This window comes from Danio rerio, chromosome 2 (assembly GCF_049306965.1).
Source record: "Danio rerio strain Tuebingen ecotype United States chromosome 2, GRCz12tu, whole genome shotgun sequence".
Taxonomy (NCBI): Eukaryota; Metazoa; Chordata; class Actinopteri; order Cypriniformes; family Danionidae; genus Danio; species Danio rerio.
The window spans coordinates 46542897-46557851 of NC_133177.1; the positions used below are offsets into that span (position 1 = coordinate 46542897).

Consider the following 14955-nt stretch of genomic DNA (forward strand, 5'->3'; position numbering starts at 1 on the left):
AAGGAAAGAAACAGCAGTGAAGGGTTCTGTTTTACCTGTTTACTTGCTTTCAGCTTATTTATCCAACGTGTTACAGCAATGTCACGGTGTTTACAAAAAGAACATTGTATTGGCCTACTGTATGAAGAAAAGAAAACGAAGCAAAACAAAACACAACATCACATCATTAGTTTCGGAAAATGAATCAGCAGTCTCTCAACACCCATATGAAAGCATCTGGCTCCCAGTCTTTGACATGACAGGACTTTCTTCTCAGAGCCCCCAGACCTTGATGATCGTAACAAGAATAGCTTGTAGTTATCTTCTTTAAGTGAAGCGTAATGATGTTTTTGGACTTTTACGCATAATAATCCATGATCACATTACACAATACTGAAACCGCACGTCAAAATAACACAGTCAGTATTTTTGAGACTTCCCAAAATTTCACAAATCAAGTTTTCAAGGGAGCCCATGCCTTAATTAAGGGAGCCAAGCTTGCCCCTAGCTCCCTCGTAGTTCACACCCTGTTTATAGTCAGATTTAGTTTGAATTGAATTTTAAAACTTTATGTCCTTGGAGAATTATAGCGTCCCATAATAAAACATTTTTAAAAAGAAAATTGGCACCAATAGCCTAATGCAGGGGTCACCAATCTTGGTCCTGGAGGGCCGTTGTCCCTGCAGGGTTTAGCTCCAACTTCAACAAACCTGCCTGTGTGTTTCAAATATACTTATTATCACCTTGATTATGCTTGTTCAGGTGTTTGTCTAGGGTTGGAGCTAAAATCTGCAGGACAACAACCCTCCAGGAGTAGTTTGGTGACCACTGGCCTAATGGTTATTGCATCGACCGAGGTGCTCACGGTGACCCAAGTTCGATTCCCAGCTCAAGGTACTTTGTCAATTTTTGCACTCTCTCTGCTCTGTAAGCTGTCTAGTGATGGGTTGTTCCTGAGTGATTCATTCATTTTGAACAAATCCTTTGTATGACTCACGAACAATGTGTCCTCTCAGGGAGTGATTTGTTCATTTGCGCATGCTCACATTTGTACATGCTCACATTTGTGCAGGTGGAGTAGAAGATTAGTTCCTTTTTCGAGTCTTCTATCGGGTTTGAGTCGTTCGTTCATCACGTGAAAGACTGCAGCATCATATGCAGTCAGAGCTGGAAAAAAATGTAATCTGTTCATCTCTCAAGTCCTAAGTTTGAGACATTCGTTAATCACATGAAAGACGGAAGCCAATCACATGCATTTAGAGCTGGAAAGATTTAGTTCGTTCATCTCCCAAGTCTTCGGTTTAAGTCCTTTGTTTATCACGTGAAAGACAGAAGCAAAAGAAAGTTGAGCTAATCATGGCTCCATTCGGCTCAGACTGTGTGCATTGTTTAAGCTTATATGGGACTGTCTATGTCACGTGAACGAAATACTCAAATTTGAAGACATGTCAGAAGAAATGAGCTGACATGATTATAGACAAAAGGTAAACTATAAATGATTCTTTTCTCTCTTATAGCATTCTAGTTATGACTTGCAACTTAAACTCGTATTATTTTAATTATATTTTGGCAAATTAAATCAAATGACTTATTTTTTTACTAAATTCCCATCACTGATGCTTTCCTGTCTCTACACTGTCCTATAAATAAAGATTAAAACCCCTAAAAAGAAAAGAAACCGTATTGACACCAGACTTTTAAACAGACGTAGCTTTTTTTTAAAAATGAAAAATCATGTTGGCAACTGTACTTTGGCCTTCCTGAGTTCAAATCCCACTTATCCCAATTCGTGGACTTTTCTCGATCCAGCCACCCTCTATTTCTCTCCAACTTAAACTACTGTCCTATTACAGATGCCAGAAATAAAACGCCTGAATTAAAATAAATTGCAAAGTCATGCAGTTAAGCCAGAATTGCTTGTTTGTGGTACTGAATTTGGTACCTTTTATTTCCTATTTTTTAATGTTGCTATTAAACATGTGTAAGCTAATGTTTTAGATCCACCAAGACGAAAATAAAAAAACAAAGATGGAAAGAGAGAGTGCTGGACTGGAGCAGATGGAACGGATATTCCTCCAGATGTCTGAAGGTGCCACTCTCACCTGGAACCCAGCAACAGATGTGCTAATCACACACATGGACACACACGCACACACACACACACACACACACACACACACACACACACTTACTTTCTTCTTGTGCTTTCTTTCACACACACATAAACATGCAGATAAGAACGAAGTGAGTATTTCTCACCAGCACCCAAAAGCAATATCCAAACGCTCCTGACTTTAATTTTTTCCCCGTTTCTTTTAAGTATTTATGAGATTTTGAAAAGGGGTTTGGTGTGGGCATGTGTGTGTGTGTGTGTGTGTGTGTGTGTGTGTGTGTGTGTGTGTGTGTGTGTGTGTGTGTGTGTGTGTGTGTGTGTGTGTGTGTGTGTGTGTGTGCTTCAGCATAGTCAATGTTTTTGCTTGAGTTTGAGGTTTCTAATTCTTAAATGAAAAAAGGCTTATTTAGACCCTGGGGCTGAGCATGCACACATACGTACACACACATACACACACACAGACTGCAGGAGAGGCTGACAGGTTCATCGCTGAGACAAAGTGGTGTGCAGGAGAGCAAGTGCAGTTTGGAGAGCAATTCAGGAGAAGCAAAGGCAACCATTCTGCACGGTAGAAGAGTGGCTTCACGATTAGCACTGACTCACCGCTTCTGTATCACTGTGATAAACTGGATTACTTCATAGATAAAACACAAACATTGGAAAATTGTTCTCACTTGAACAATGTATTTTCAGAATACTGATTATTTTCAAACCCCTTTTCTGACCTGCTTTCTAAAATGCCCAGTTGGGTCATTTGAGGATTAAATGGCCACTGTTTTCATTTTCCAAACTACTTTCCAAAGTAAACCAAATCTCTCTATGTTTTTAAAACCACCATAAGCTTTGTGAAATTATCTAAAAACAAAAAATATATTTGGCCTCCCCTATGACATTTACCCAGTATGACCCACACAACTAAATCAAATCAAATCAGGCCTTTATTTGTCACATACACTTTCGTAAAGTGAAATTGAGCTGAAAGAGTAGAAAAGTAGTTCAACTTTAGGTCAATATCTAATAAATATTTCATAGATATTTAATGTTCATCACTCGTCTCCAGATCTGGCCAAATGTTGTTGCAAAGCCGCTAGTTTCACGCCGATGTTTTCCAATTTGCGGTCTAGAACCATAGTCTGATTATTAGCGAGTCTACCAATCAGTGTTTACATTTTTTGAGCAGCACTGACCGCTTCCATCAATCGTCTATACGTCAGGGCCCTGCATAAGCCCATCAGTAGAACTCTGTTATCAAATTTCCCAATAGGTAAATATCTTCAGTATCCTCCAGACACAGAGCAGCCAGGCACACAACGCACCATTTCTCCCACCCTCTCATCACGTATCCAGCTGCAAACTCCCGAGCCCAAACTTCTTGTCGAGAAGATGGTGTCAATCACATTCAGATACCAGTTGATCAAATCCATAATTCTTTATTCGTCTGAATTTCATCTTTAAAATGAATGCTGTGGGGTGGTATGATGCTGTTCCTTTTCTCGCTTACAGCTGACTGATAACCTCCATATGGACGGCTTTTCCACTGTTACCAGTTTTTCCAGTTAGCTTGCCATGTATGTTGATGGACTTGAGACGCAGAGAGGAGTTGACAGTGATGACAGGGTTTTAGTCCGATGAAGAACATTTCCAGAAAAAGGGTAAGACCAAACAGAGTACAAAATAAGTAAATAACAGGGTGAGAATGCAGTAAAATCTGAAAACCTAGTAAAAATCAGGCGAGGGTTTTTTATTTTTTGGATTTTTTTTGAACTGTCAGTTGGGTTAAGGGAAATGGGTGGGTGGGTCGGTCAATCGGTGCTTTTGAAAACACTATTGGTTGGGTTTGGGTCAGTCGAACGATCGGTCAGTCAGTCAGTCAAACAGTCAGTTGACAGCGGCCTCTGGTGGATTTACGCAAGAACAACAGGTGCGAATGGCACTCAAAAAGCATACACAGCAGCTTCTGGTGGATTCGCAAAAACTAAAACTGCAAAAAAACATAGCTCCTGGGACATATTTGGCGCTCTCCAAATATCTATATAGGGGTACGTTTTTAGAATGAAGTCACGTAAATAATATAATTCGGTAATTTGAAATCAACCCAGGCTCATTGTAAAAAAGGAAAATGTTTGCATTTTGCCTGTTCATTTACACCATGTGTGTTTAAACTTGGTCCTGGAGGGCCGGTGTCCTGCAGATTTTAGATCCAACTTGTCTCAACACACCTGCAAGGATGTTTCTAGAAAGGCTAGTAAGTGAGATGTAAGTAAAAAAAATATAATAATATTGTTATTTTCTCTGTTTCAACTACAAAAAAAATATTTAATAAAGTGATTTCATGGAGATGCATATTAAGTTATTGGTCTCTTTTTAAACTGTAGTAGGTTAATGTGCTACTTACTGACAACCAAAATAACAAGGTACAGTAATTATTCTAACAGCATAGTCATTTGAAGAAGCCTACATTGTTGTCATATTATCATTTAATCAATCAAATTAATTGTCATTTTGTCAACAATAAAAAAACTGATTCCCATATACTATCAGTGAGCACATTTATTTTACTCCTTGGATTGACAAATTAAATAAACTTCCTTTTTTAAAAAGAAAGAAAGTTTTTGAGATGTTGCTGAAAGTGTAGTTTATTCTTGGTCTCAGCTGTAACCGGTGGGAAATTAAAGAGAGAAAGAATCTAGATTTGCTCAGTTGCTCAATAAGACCCAAAAGAAAATTGCAAACAATAAAATAACATTCATATTTTTACCAGAATCCATTTTGAGGAGATAAAAATAAACCATGGACCATGTAATATGCTTGTTTCCTTCCCTTTTTTGAATTTAATCCTACAATGAAATCTAACAATTCTTAGAAACCGTCATACTTTGAAATCTGCAGGTTTATAATAGAATTAATTCGTTACATATTCAGAAATGTAGCTCTTTGTTTTCCCACCGGTCACATGCTTCTACTTTTTTTTTTTCTCTGAGCTTTAACATAGACATCATTTTCCAAAATAGGGAGCTGGAATGTACCAGCTGTGATCATGTGACTGTTTACTCCAGCCATGTAAACATGATAAAAATCAAGAAGGCCAGATTGTATTAATAGCTGCCCAATGCAGTAGTCCCTTCAAACTGCAAACCAGCTGGATCCAGACAAAGATTAATTCAGCATTCAACTCCTGTCATTTCCTCCAGCAAGCAAAGAAAGAGACAGAGGGGTTTGGAATCTGTCATGTGAGGGTCAAAAAGGAGAAAGAAGTGAAGAATTGTATGGTTTAGAGGACAATGCAGTAGGAGAAAAGAGAGAAAGAGTGACCTACACTGTTTACGATTTTTGTAAATTATACTGTATTAAAACGTAATATGAACTGAATTTTACTTTAGGACGGTTATGCAGTATGTTGCTGTATTTTAAAGTTGCATTGTGAAACATTCTGTGTAATTCAAGTGTATTTTACAGTAAATATATACAATGCTGTAAATACCCCCCTTGGGACATAAAAAAAGTAGTAATTTCCAAATTTACTTTGACTTGTGTTTCATTGCAGACAATTTGAACACAAAATATTTCATTTTTGGTTTGGTCAGGTTCATTTTACTTGTAAATACACATCCTTTGCTGTCATTCAGACCTGCAACACACCAAAAAAAAGTTGGCACAGGTGCAATTTAGGCCTAGTACTCGGGTAAATTGGTTAAATAATGATGTGAGTTGAAACAGGTGATGTAAACAGATGATTGTAATTATGATTTGGTACAAAAGCAGCGTCCACAAAAGGTCTAACCCTTTAGGGGCAAAGAAGGGTCGAGGATTGCCTGCCTGCAAACAAATATGTGAGAACATTTGTGAAATGTTTAAAAACAATGTTCCCCAAAGAACTGTAGGAAGACATTTGGATATTTCACCTTCAACAGTGCATAACATAACTAAAAGATTCAAGGAATCTGCATCAATCTCTGTGCATAAAGGACAGATCCCTTAGACGGCACTGAATGAAGAATCGTCATTCATTTAGCTATCTTCATCAAGCGATATCCCCACATGGGCTCTGGGCTACTTTGGCTAACCTTTGACACGTACCACAATACGTAGTTACATCCACAAATGTCAGTTAAAGCTGTACTGTGCCAAAAAAGTAGCCCTATGTTAACAGTGTCCAGTAACGACTTATATGGTCTCTGAGGCATCTGGGATGGACCATAACACAGTGGAAACCTATACTGTGGTCAGATGAATCAGTATTTCAGGTATTTTTAAAGAGAAACAGACGTTGTGTACTCTGGACCAAATGAGAAAAGGATCATCCAAACTGTTACCAGCAACAAGTCCAATAGCCAGGTTCTCTCAATTCAATTCAATTCAGCTTTATTTGTATAGCGCTTTTACAATGTAGATTGTGTCAAAGCAGCTTCACATAAATGGTCATAGTAACTGGAACAGTGTGGTTCAGTAACTGGAACAGTGTGGTTCAGTTTTTAGTGTTTAAGTTCAGTTCAGTTTAGCTCAGTTCAGTGTGATTTAATCATTACTGAGAGTTCAAACACTGAAGAGCCAATTCATCGATGCGTAGCTCTACCAATCCTGAACCATGCGAGGCAGTGGCGACAGCGGAGAGGGAAAAAAAACTTCACCTGATGGGAGTGAAGAAAAAAAACCTTGAGAGAACCAGACTCAGTTGGGCACGACCATTTTAATTTCTCCGCTGGCCAAAAGTCTAGTGCAGAACTTCATTCGTCGTGGTTTAGGCTGGAAGATGGCCTCAGCGAAGACTCGTCTGTCCCTGGAGCGTCGCTGGAATCAGACTCATGTTCTCCACTCCCCACGACCATCAGCGCAGCAGCAGCTCAGGATATGGCCTGGTCCCGGATATGGAATCCTTGGGATCATCACGTCGCTGGTCTTGGATCCAATCAGTGACTCCGCATAATCTGAGGACCTCGGGATGAGTATCCCCAGGTGAAAATAGAGAATAAAGAAAATAATTAGCGTAGCTGCTGTTCATAGTGTATATAAGCAAGATGTAGGAGCCAGTGTGGAACCCGCTAGGTGATGCATTGAGTGTATGCTTTACTAAACAGATAGGTCTTTAATCTAGTTTTGAACTGGGAGAGTGTGTCTGAGCCTCGGACGTTATCAGGAAGGCTATTCCAGAGTGTAGGAGCCATGAAAGAGAAGGCTCGACCTCCTTTACTTGATTTTGCTATTCTAGGTACTACCAGAAGCCCTGAATTTTGAGATCTTAAAGAGCGAGTTGGTTTGTAGCGAGACAGAAGGTTGGTTAGATAAACAGGAGCTAGATTATTTAGAGCTTTATAGGTGAGAAGTAATATTTTAAATTCAATACGAAACTTAACAGGCAGCCAGTGTAAGGAGGATAAAATTGGGCTGATATGATCATATTTTCTAGACCTGGTCAGAACTCTGGCTGCTGCATTTTGTACTAATTGAAGTTTGTTAATAGAGGATGCTGGGCAGCCAGCAAATAGAGCATTACAGTAATCCAGTCTCGAAGTCATAAAAGCATGGACTAGCTTTTCTGCATCTGAGATGGATAGCATATTTCGTAATTTAGCGATATTTCTCAGATGAAAGAAGGCAGTTTTAGTGACATGGGATATATGGTTTTTAAAAGTTAGATTGCTGTCAAATATGACACCCAGATCTTTTATATTAGAGCTAAAGCTAACTTTGTATCCTTCTAATTGTAAATTGAGTTGCGAGATCTGCTGTGTGCAAGATTTAGGCCCAATAAGTAATAATTCTGTTTTGTCTGAGTTTAAGAGAAGAAAATTGTTGGTCATCCAGTCTTTGATGTCTTTGAAACACTCAGTTAGTTTAGAAAGTTCAGACGTCTCGTCAGGTTTAGTTGAAATATATAATTGAGTATCATCTGCATAGCAGTGAAAGCTGATCCCATGTCTTCTAATAATGTCTCCCAGAGGTAGCATATAAATTGTAAACAGTAAAGGGCCTAAAACTGATCCTTGAGGCACCCCATACTTTACTGGGCAGATTTGTGAAGGCTGTCCATTAATATTCACAAACTGGTAGCGGTCAGTTAAGTATGACTTAAACCATTGTAGAGCCTGTCCCTGGACACCTGTAGACTTTAAGCGATTTATGAGGATATTGTGGTCTATGGTATCAAATGCCGCACTAAGATCGAGTAAAACTAATAGCGAGACGCACCCTCGGTCAGCAGCTAAGAGTAAATCGTTGGTTATTTTCACTAAGGCGGTTTCTGTACTGTGGTGAGCCCTGAAACCTGACTGAAACACTTCAAAAATATTGTTCGTCTGCAGAAAAGAGCATAATTGAGTGGAAACAACTTTTTCTAGTATTTTAGACATAAATGGAAGATTTGAAATAGGCCTATAGTTAGCTAAGTTGTTGGTGTCTAGTTGCGGTTTCTTAATAATAGGCTTACAGCTAGCTTGTAAGAGTTTGGAACATGGCCTATGGATAAAGAAGAGTTGATAATGTTAAGAAGAGGTTCTCCTATAGCAGGTAGCAGCTCTTTCAGTAATTTTGTTGGAATTGAGTCCAGCATACACGTAGCTGGTTTAGAGCTATTTATAATTTTATCTAGCTCTTCCTGTTCTATGATTTTGAAGCAGTGTAGGTTATTATTATGATTTAATGAAATATTTACAGGATTTGGAGTATAAGCCGGTGCAGAAAGTTTGGCATCTCCTATTTTTTGTCTAAAGCCTTCTATTTTATTACTGAAAAAATTCATGAAGTCATCACTACTAATTTGCGGTGGAGTAGTTTGTTCCAAGGATGACCGATTATTAGCTAATTTAGAGATGGTGTTAAATAAAAATCTAGGATTGTTATGATTATTTTCTATCAGTTTGCGCAGGTGCTCGGTCCTGGCAGATTTTAGAGCCCTCCTATAGCTGGACATACTGTCTTTGTACGCAATTCTAAAGACCTCTAAATTAGTTTTTTTCCATTTACGTTCCAGGGCGCGGGTTGCTGTTTTGAGCGCACGAGTATGACTATTATACCATGGTATAGTTTTAATCTCTCTAGCCTTTTTTAATTTGATGGGTGCCACAGTATTTAGTGTGCTAGTAAAGATGGCATCCATACTGCTGGTTACTACATCAAGATCATTTGAGTTTGCGGGTGCATTACGAAATAGAGAAAGATCAGGTAAGTTATTGATAAATTCATCTTTAGTTGACGGAACAATAGTTCTACTAGGGCGGAGTATTGGAGCGGGTTTGCTGATTTCAGGTAAACACAGCTTATATAGTAAGAGGTAGTGATCTGTAATATCATCACTTTGTGGTATAATGTCTACGTCAATAACCTCGATTCCATAAGACAGAATTAGATCTAATGTATGCTTTAAGCGATGGGTTGGACCCACAACGTTTTGCTTTATCCCAAGTGAGTGTATTAAATCCATAAACGCGAGCCCTAATGTATCATTAGCGTCATCTATGTGGATGTTAAAGTCACCTACAATTAGCATTTTATCAGTTTTGACTAGTAAGTCAGAAATAAAATCAGAAAATTCTTTTAGAAATTTGACATAGGGTCCTGGGGGTCTATATATGGTGATTAAAGCGAGAGATAACATAGGTTTTTGTATAGTATCTGGAAGCTGAACATTAAGCGATAATACTTCAAAGGAGCTAAACATAAGTCCGTTTCTCTGTTTAATATTAAGGAAATCACTAAAGATTGATGCAACTCCACCACCACGACCAGTTTGACGAGCCTCATGTTTATATAAGAATCCTGGAGGAGTTGCTTCATTTAAGCTAATATAGTCATTTTGTTTCAGCCAGGTTTCAGTGAGACAGAGTGCATTAAGATTGTTTTCTGTTATTATTTCATTAATGATAAGTGCTTTAGGTGCAAGTGACCTGATGTTTAGGAGACCAAGTTTTACGAAATTTGTATTTTCACTTTCTACTGGTTTTTCTGGTTTGATTCTTAATAGATTTTTTCTGGAGCACACAGTACGTTTATTTCTTAATCTAATAATACGAGGAACAGACACAGTCTCTATAGGATTCGCCAGATATTCGTTACTGATGTTTAAGTGGGGTGAACAAGAGTCTAGGTGGCTATAGTGTGAATTTTTACCTGCTAGTCAGATGGTGCGAAGTAGTCTGGAGATGTTGTCCGACAGGAGTTCAGCTCCGGCTCGACTGGGGTGCAGGCCGTCAGGACGGAAGAGCCTAGGACGCTCCCAGAAAAGATTCCAGTTATTAGCAAAGAGCAATTTTTGTTCTTTACACCATGTTATTAGCCATTCATTCAGAGCTAAAAGTCTACTGAACACCATCGTTTATACACATTCTCTCATGGTATAAGGGTGTGTCAGTGCCCTTGGCAAAAGTAACTTGCACTACTGTGATGGCACCATTAATGCTAAAAGTATATAGAGATTTTGGAGCACAACATGCTGCCTTCTTTATATATTACAAGACAATGGAAAACCACATTCCGCACACATTACAAAGTCCTGGCTGCAGAGGAATAGGATAAAGGTACTTGACTGGCCTGTCTGCAGTCCTGACCTGTTTCTAATAGAGAATGTGTAGCACATTTTGAAGCACCACATGCAACAGCGAAGACCCTGTGTTGTTACCCACCTTAAGACTTGTTTGCAGGAAGAATAGGACAAAAACACTTTATCACTTGGTGTCTTCAGTCCCTAAACGTGATTTAAGTGTTGTGAAAAGGAAACGGCCACATTACAAAATGGAAAATGCTTTACTGTTACAACTTTTTTTTAATGTGTTGCAAGAATCAAAATTGGAATATGTGTTTATTTTGAAGAAAGAAAAAAAAACACTAAAGATTATGAGGAACAGATGAAATAATGTTTGTTGCATTGTCTGCATTGAAATACAAATCAAACTAAATTTAGAAATCACTACTTTCTTTTTTATTTGCGTTTTCCATACTGTCTCAATTTTTTGGGTTGTACATATATAGCAAGATAAATGTAAATAGAGTATTTTTGCTGTGATTGATTTACAGTAGATTCTACAGGAAATTGTTAACAGTGTACATTCTCAGAAATCACCATCGTTTATACACATTTTGTCCCAGTGTTTTGTCATCATTATACTACAGATTTAATGAAGACGCATCTTGTTTTCAGCGTCTGATTGGACTCATCGGGGCTTCATTCTTCCTGTCAGAGCCGTGCAGTCTTTCAGTTTATCTCTGCCCTTCATTTATTCCTCCATCCTTCTTGTGAATGAAAAGTCCTGCTATTGTGGGCCACGCAGAGAGATTTTAGAGGTTAATGAACACGTCCACAACGAGTCTCAGACAATCAGCTCTCTCGGCTCGGCGCTAAAATCGTCTCTCTGTCAGCGTGGCATTGTCTAAGACTCTCAGTGGCTATTCACTCCACTTGAAGAGATTGACTCTCACTGCTGTAACGCAGCCAAAAGCTTCAGTCCTCAGCCAGCGGTTGTCAATGAAAAGTGCTCTTATTAGATTTCCAATTTCAGCTTTGCCCCGAAAACCATTTGCGAGATGGGGGAAGGGGCGGACACAGGGAAGTGCATGTAAAAAGAACAAATCTCTGATATCCAGACTCATAATGCCTAATTTTAATACGCCGCTCGCTGGGGTACTTGATGCTGATTGGACTATTGTGGCTTTCAGATATATTTTTATATCAGATCGCTCAGTGGTTTCTTTTTCAGTGTAGGGAGGCTGTGGAACTCAAAGTCAAATCAATATTTCATGTCATTTCATTTATTTGATTGATAAAATTAACAATCAGCAGCTCTGACATATTTTACTAAAGCTTGTTTTTGTGGTTACGACCTGGTTTTGCTTAGGGATTATCAAGTTGCGACCCACAATTTTATTGCTCTAAAGCAGGGGTCTCAAACTCAATTTACCTGGGGGCCGCAGGAGGCAAAGTCTGGGTAAGGCTGGGCCGCATAAGGGATTTCACAAAAAAAAGTCCTCAAATGTCATTATTAACAGTTTTAATTATTTCTTCTGAACATGAAGTGTCCTGAACATTAATAGAACATTGAGTGAAGATTATGAACAGTTCTTCTGAACATGGCATCTTTTGCCTACTTCTTGCTGCCAGAGACTTGACAGCGCTTCTTCTCACAAATCTGAACCACATTTGGCTTTAGAGCGGAAGCAGTTGAGACCCTCAGTATGGCTTGAAGATGATCATCATTAAGTCTAGACCTGTACTTTGACTTATTGAAGTTCAAGGTGGAGAATAACTTCTCACACAAATATGTGCTCCCAAAAAGGCCAAGTCCTAGGGAAAAAAGTGGGGGAACTCACTCAAAACTTCCATTCCCTCACCTAAAACAAAGGCGTATATATGTATAAATAAAACACCCCCACCCCACTCCAGTCACATCAGTCTGTACCAGTCTGTATCTACCTATAATAGATGCAGGCTGTAGCTAAGTGGCTGGCAGGGGCGGGAACAGCTTACCTTGGTTCTTCCCGCCCGTCACAGCGTCTAACAAAGGAGCGGGGTGCGTGGTGACGTCACCGTCATCCCCACCCCTTTGTTTACACGGCGGGCGGGGAATGCCAGTGACCGCTGTGTACGGATAGAATCAGCGGAGCGGGAATCGCTCGCTCTCCCCGCTCCGCTGATTCTATCAGTGTACAGCGGTCGGCGCGGGCCACAAAATATTGCACAGAGGGCCGCAAATGGCCCGCGGGCCGCGAGTTTGAGACCCCTGCACTAAAGTAAAAATGCTTTGAAAACAAATATTTAAATATACAATGATACTAATATAGGCCTAATAATTGAATATGTGGGCGACACAGTGGCTCAGTGGTTAGCACTGTCACCTCACAGCAAGAAAGTCACTGGTTCGAGTCCCAGCTGGGGAAGTTGGCATTTCTGTTTGGAGTTTGCATGTTCTCCCTGTTTGTGTTAGTTTCCTCTAGGTTCTCTGTATTCGCCCACAGTCCCAAGACATGCTATAGGTGATTAGAATAAACCAAATTGGCCGTTGTAAATGAGTGTGTGTGGATGTTTCCCAGTACTAGGTTAGGTTTAGTTTGGTTATGATTATCATGCCATCTATTCAATTCAATTAGATATCTCATTGACAATGCTTTCCATACACAGTTTTAGATTTCTTCACAGCACAGCAATTCTTGTCTTAAAATGTATAAATATATTTATATATAATTTGTAATACAGTTTTGTTCTTTAAAACAAGCAGCCAGATATATGAACAGAACCGTTAAAAACTAAAGTTCATGCACTGAACAACACGAGTGTTTATAGCAAATAAACAAATGTAAATATTATCATGCTCGCTTTCTGAGAGTTACATCCCTATGATTGGTCACACACTCAACAGAAAGGGCTGCGATTGGCTCTAACGCTCTGGTGCTGTTCACCGATGAGGGACACTGATAAACGGCAGAGGTGATCACAGCTGATCTGTGATAAAAAGCAGACCATCTCGAGTCTGATCCACAAGTATCGCTATAACAGCTGAAAGGAGAGGTAAAGTTACCTCACGCCAGCGGGTCAAATGTCCGCAGTGAGAGAAAAAGAGAGAGACAGAAATTGATTTTACTTTCATTTTCTCAATAATAGTGAAGCAAGACTTTAGTGTTAGAGTTTTTAGGTAGTTGGAGCATTTTAAGTACTCACGCTTGTCTCCCTCGCCATAGTAAGCTACCGCAATATAGACAAATTTCCATGTTTGTAAACATTCAGGATGCGTGCACAGGGTGGTGGCAGAAAAAAAAAAAAAAAGACCGAAGACCGAATATTCAAAGTGCCATGGTAAACAATAAAGGGAGTGTTTCACAAGTTGTCACTGAATGAATGTATGAATATAAAACCAACTTTACCTTAATAACTTACACTTTCACGTTTTATTCTTAGCATTCAATGTCCACAGTTTAATTAACCATACGTAACTGTTTATGCTGAAATCATTGCTGCAATCAAAAACGAATAATGTGTATGATTTATCATAGCGTGAACTCACCTGATATAACGAAAACTGCAAGTCCAGCATTTCTAATTATGTCGTCACTTTATTCAGCTCCATTTTAGCCAAAGACATCTGCAGTTTGCATTAAAGCAGTGTGGTGTATGTTAAAAGTTAAGTTTTCTATTTTTGGATTTTTGAATTTGGCATCCTACCGCACAACACGACATGTTTGCTATTGCAGCCTGTCTTTTTTTGTAACCGGGGACCCGTGTGACGTCATGTGTGACTAGGTTGGTAATTCGTCTATAGAGCATATGAGATAAATAACGTCAGTTCGTAATAACCAGTTATGATTATTTCTGAACCGATACCAAATTGTACGCATCTGCATTGTGGTGCACTAAAGAAACAATTCATTTTGACACCCCTAATATATACGTTTATATACTGTAAATTTAATCACACAGTTAAGGAAATTTAACATGAAATGAATTTAACATTTAAATTTATGGTTAAAAAAATCAACCAAAAAAAGCTTTGAATAATTTTATATGGTAAATAACTATTTTTTTGTCATGCTCCAGTGTTTTGAAGTATTAACATACTTTATACACAACATGAATTTTTTACCAACAGAAAGACAACAATCAAATGACGAGCCAGTGCTCATCACAAACAACTTTTCACACAAGCTAAGAGATATACTAATATATAGAGGATGCTCAGGGTAATTCAATCTAAAGACCATCATGGTAACATGCATATAATTAAAGACATTATTATAAAGATCATTTGCAACATTAGATATAATATAAAACTCAAGCATAGGGTGCACAACTCAAGTGAAAAAAATATATATATAAAGAATCATAATGTCAACAAAAAGTATCATCAGGGTTTATTTATTATATATATTAAGAAGTCTTGCTGTTA

The 14955-nt window shown here is 38.7% G+C and overlaps 1 long non-coding RNA gene across 2 annotated transcripts in view; it reads right to left on the reverse strand.

Annotated features, from left to right (window-relative positions):
* Window positions 1-6440: 6440 nt before the first annotated feature.
* The window catches only part of LOC141378662 (uncharacterized), a 79259-nt gene continuing 70744 nt past the window's right edge, over window positions 6441-14955 (reverse strand). Inside the window, exons 3-4 of one of the 2 annotated variants that reach the window (XR_012393735.1) lie at window positions 10708-10769; window positions 6441-10290 (exon numbers count right to left, since the gene is read on the reverse strand). This is a non-coding gene — a long non-coding RNA (uncharacterized lncRNA). The remainder of the gene's footprint in view (window positions 10291-10707; window positions 10770-14955) is intronic. The other variant, XR_012393734.1, reaches the window with a different exon arrangement.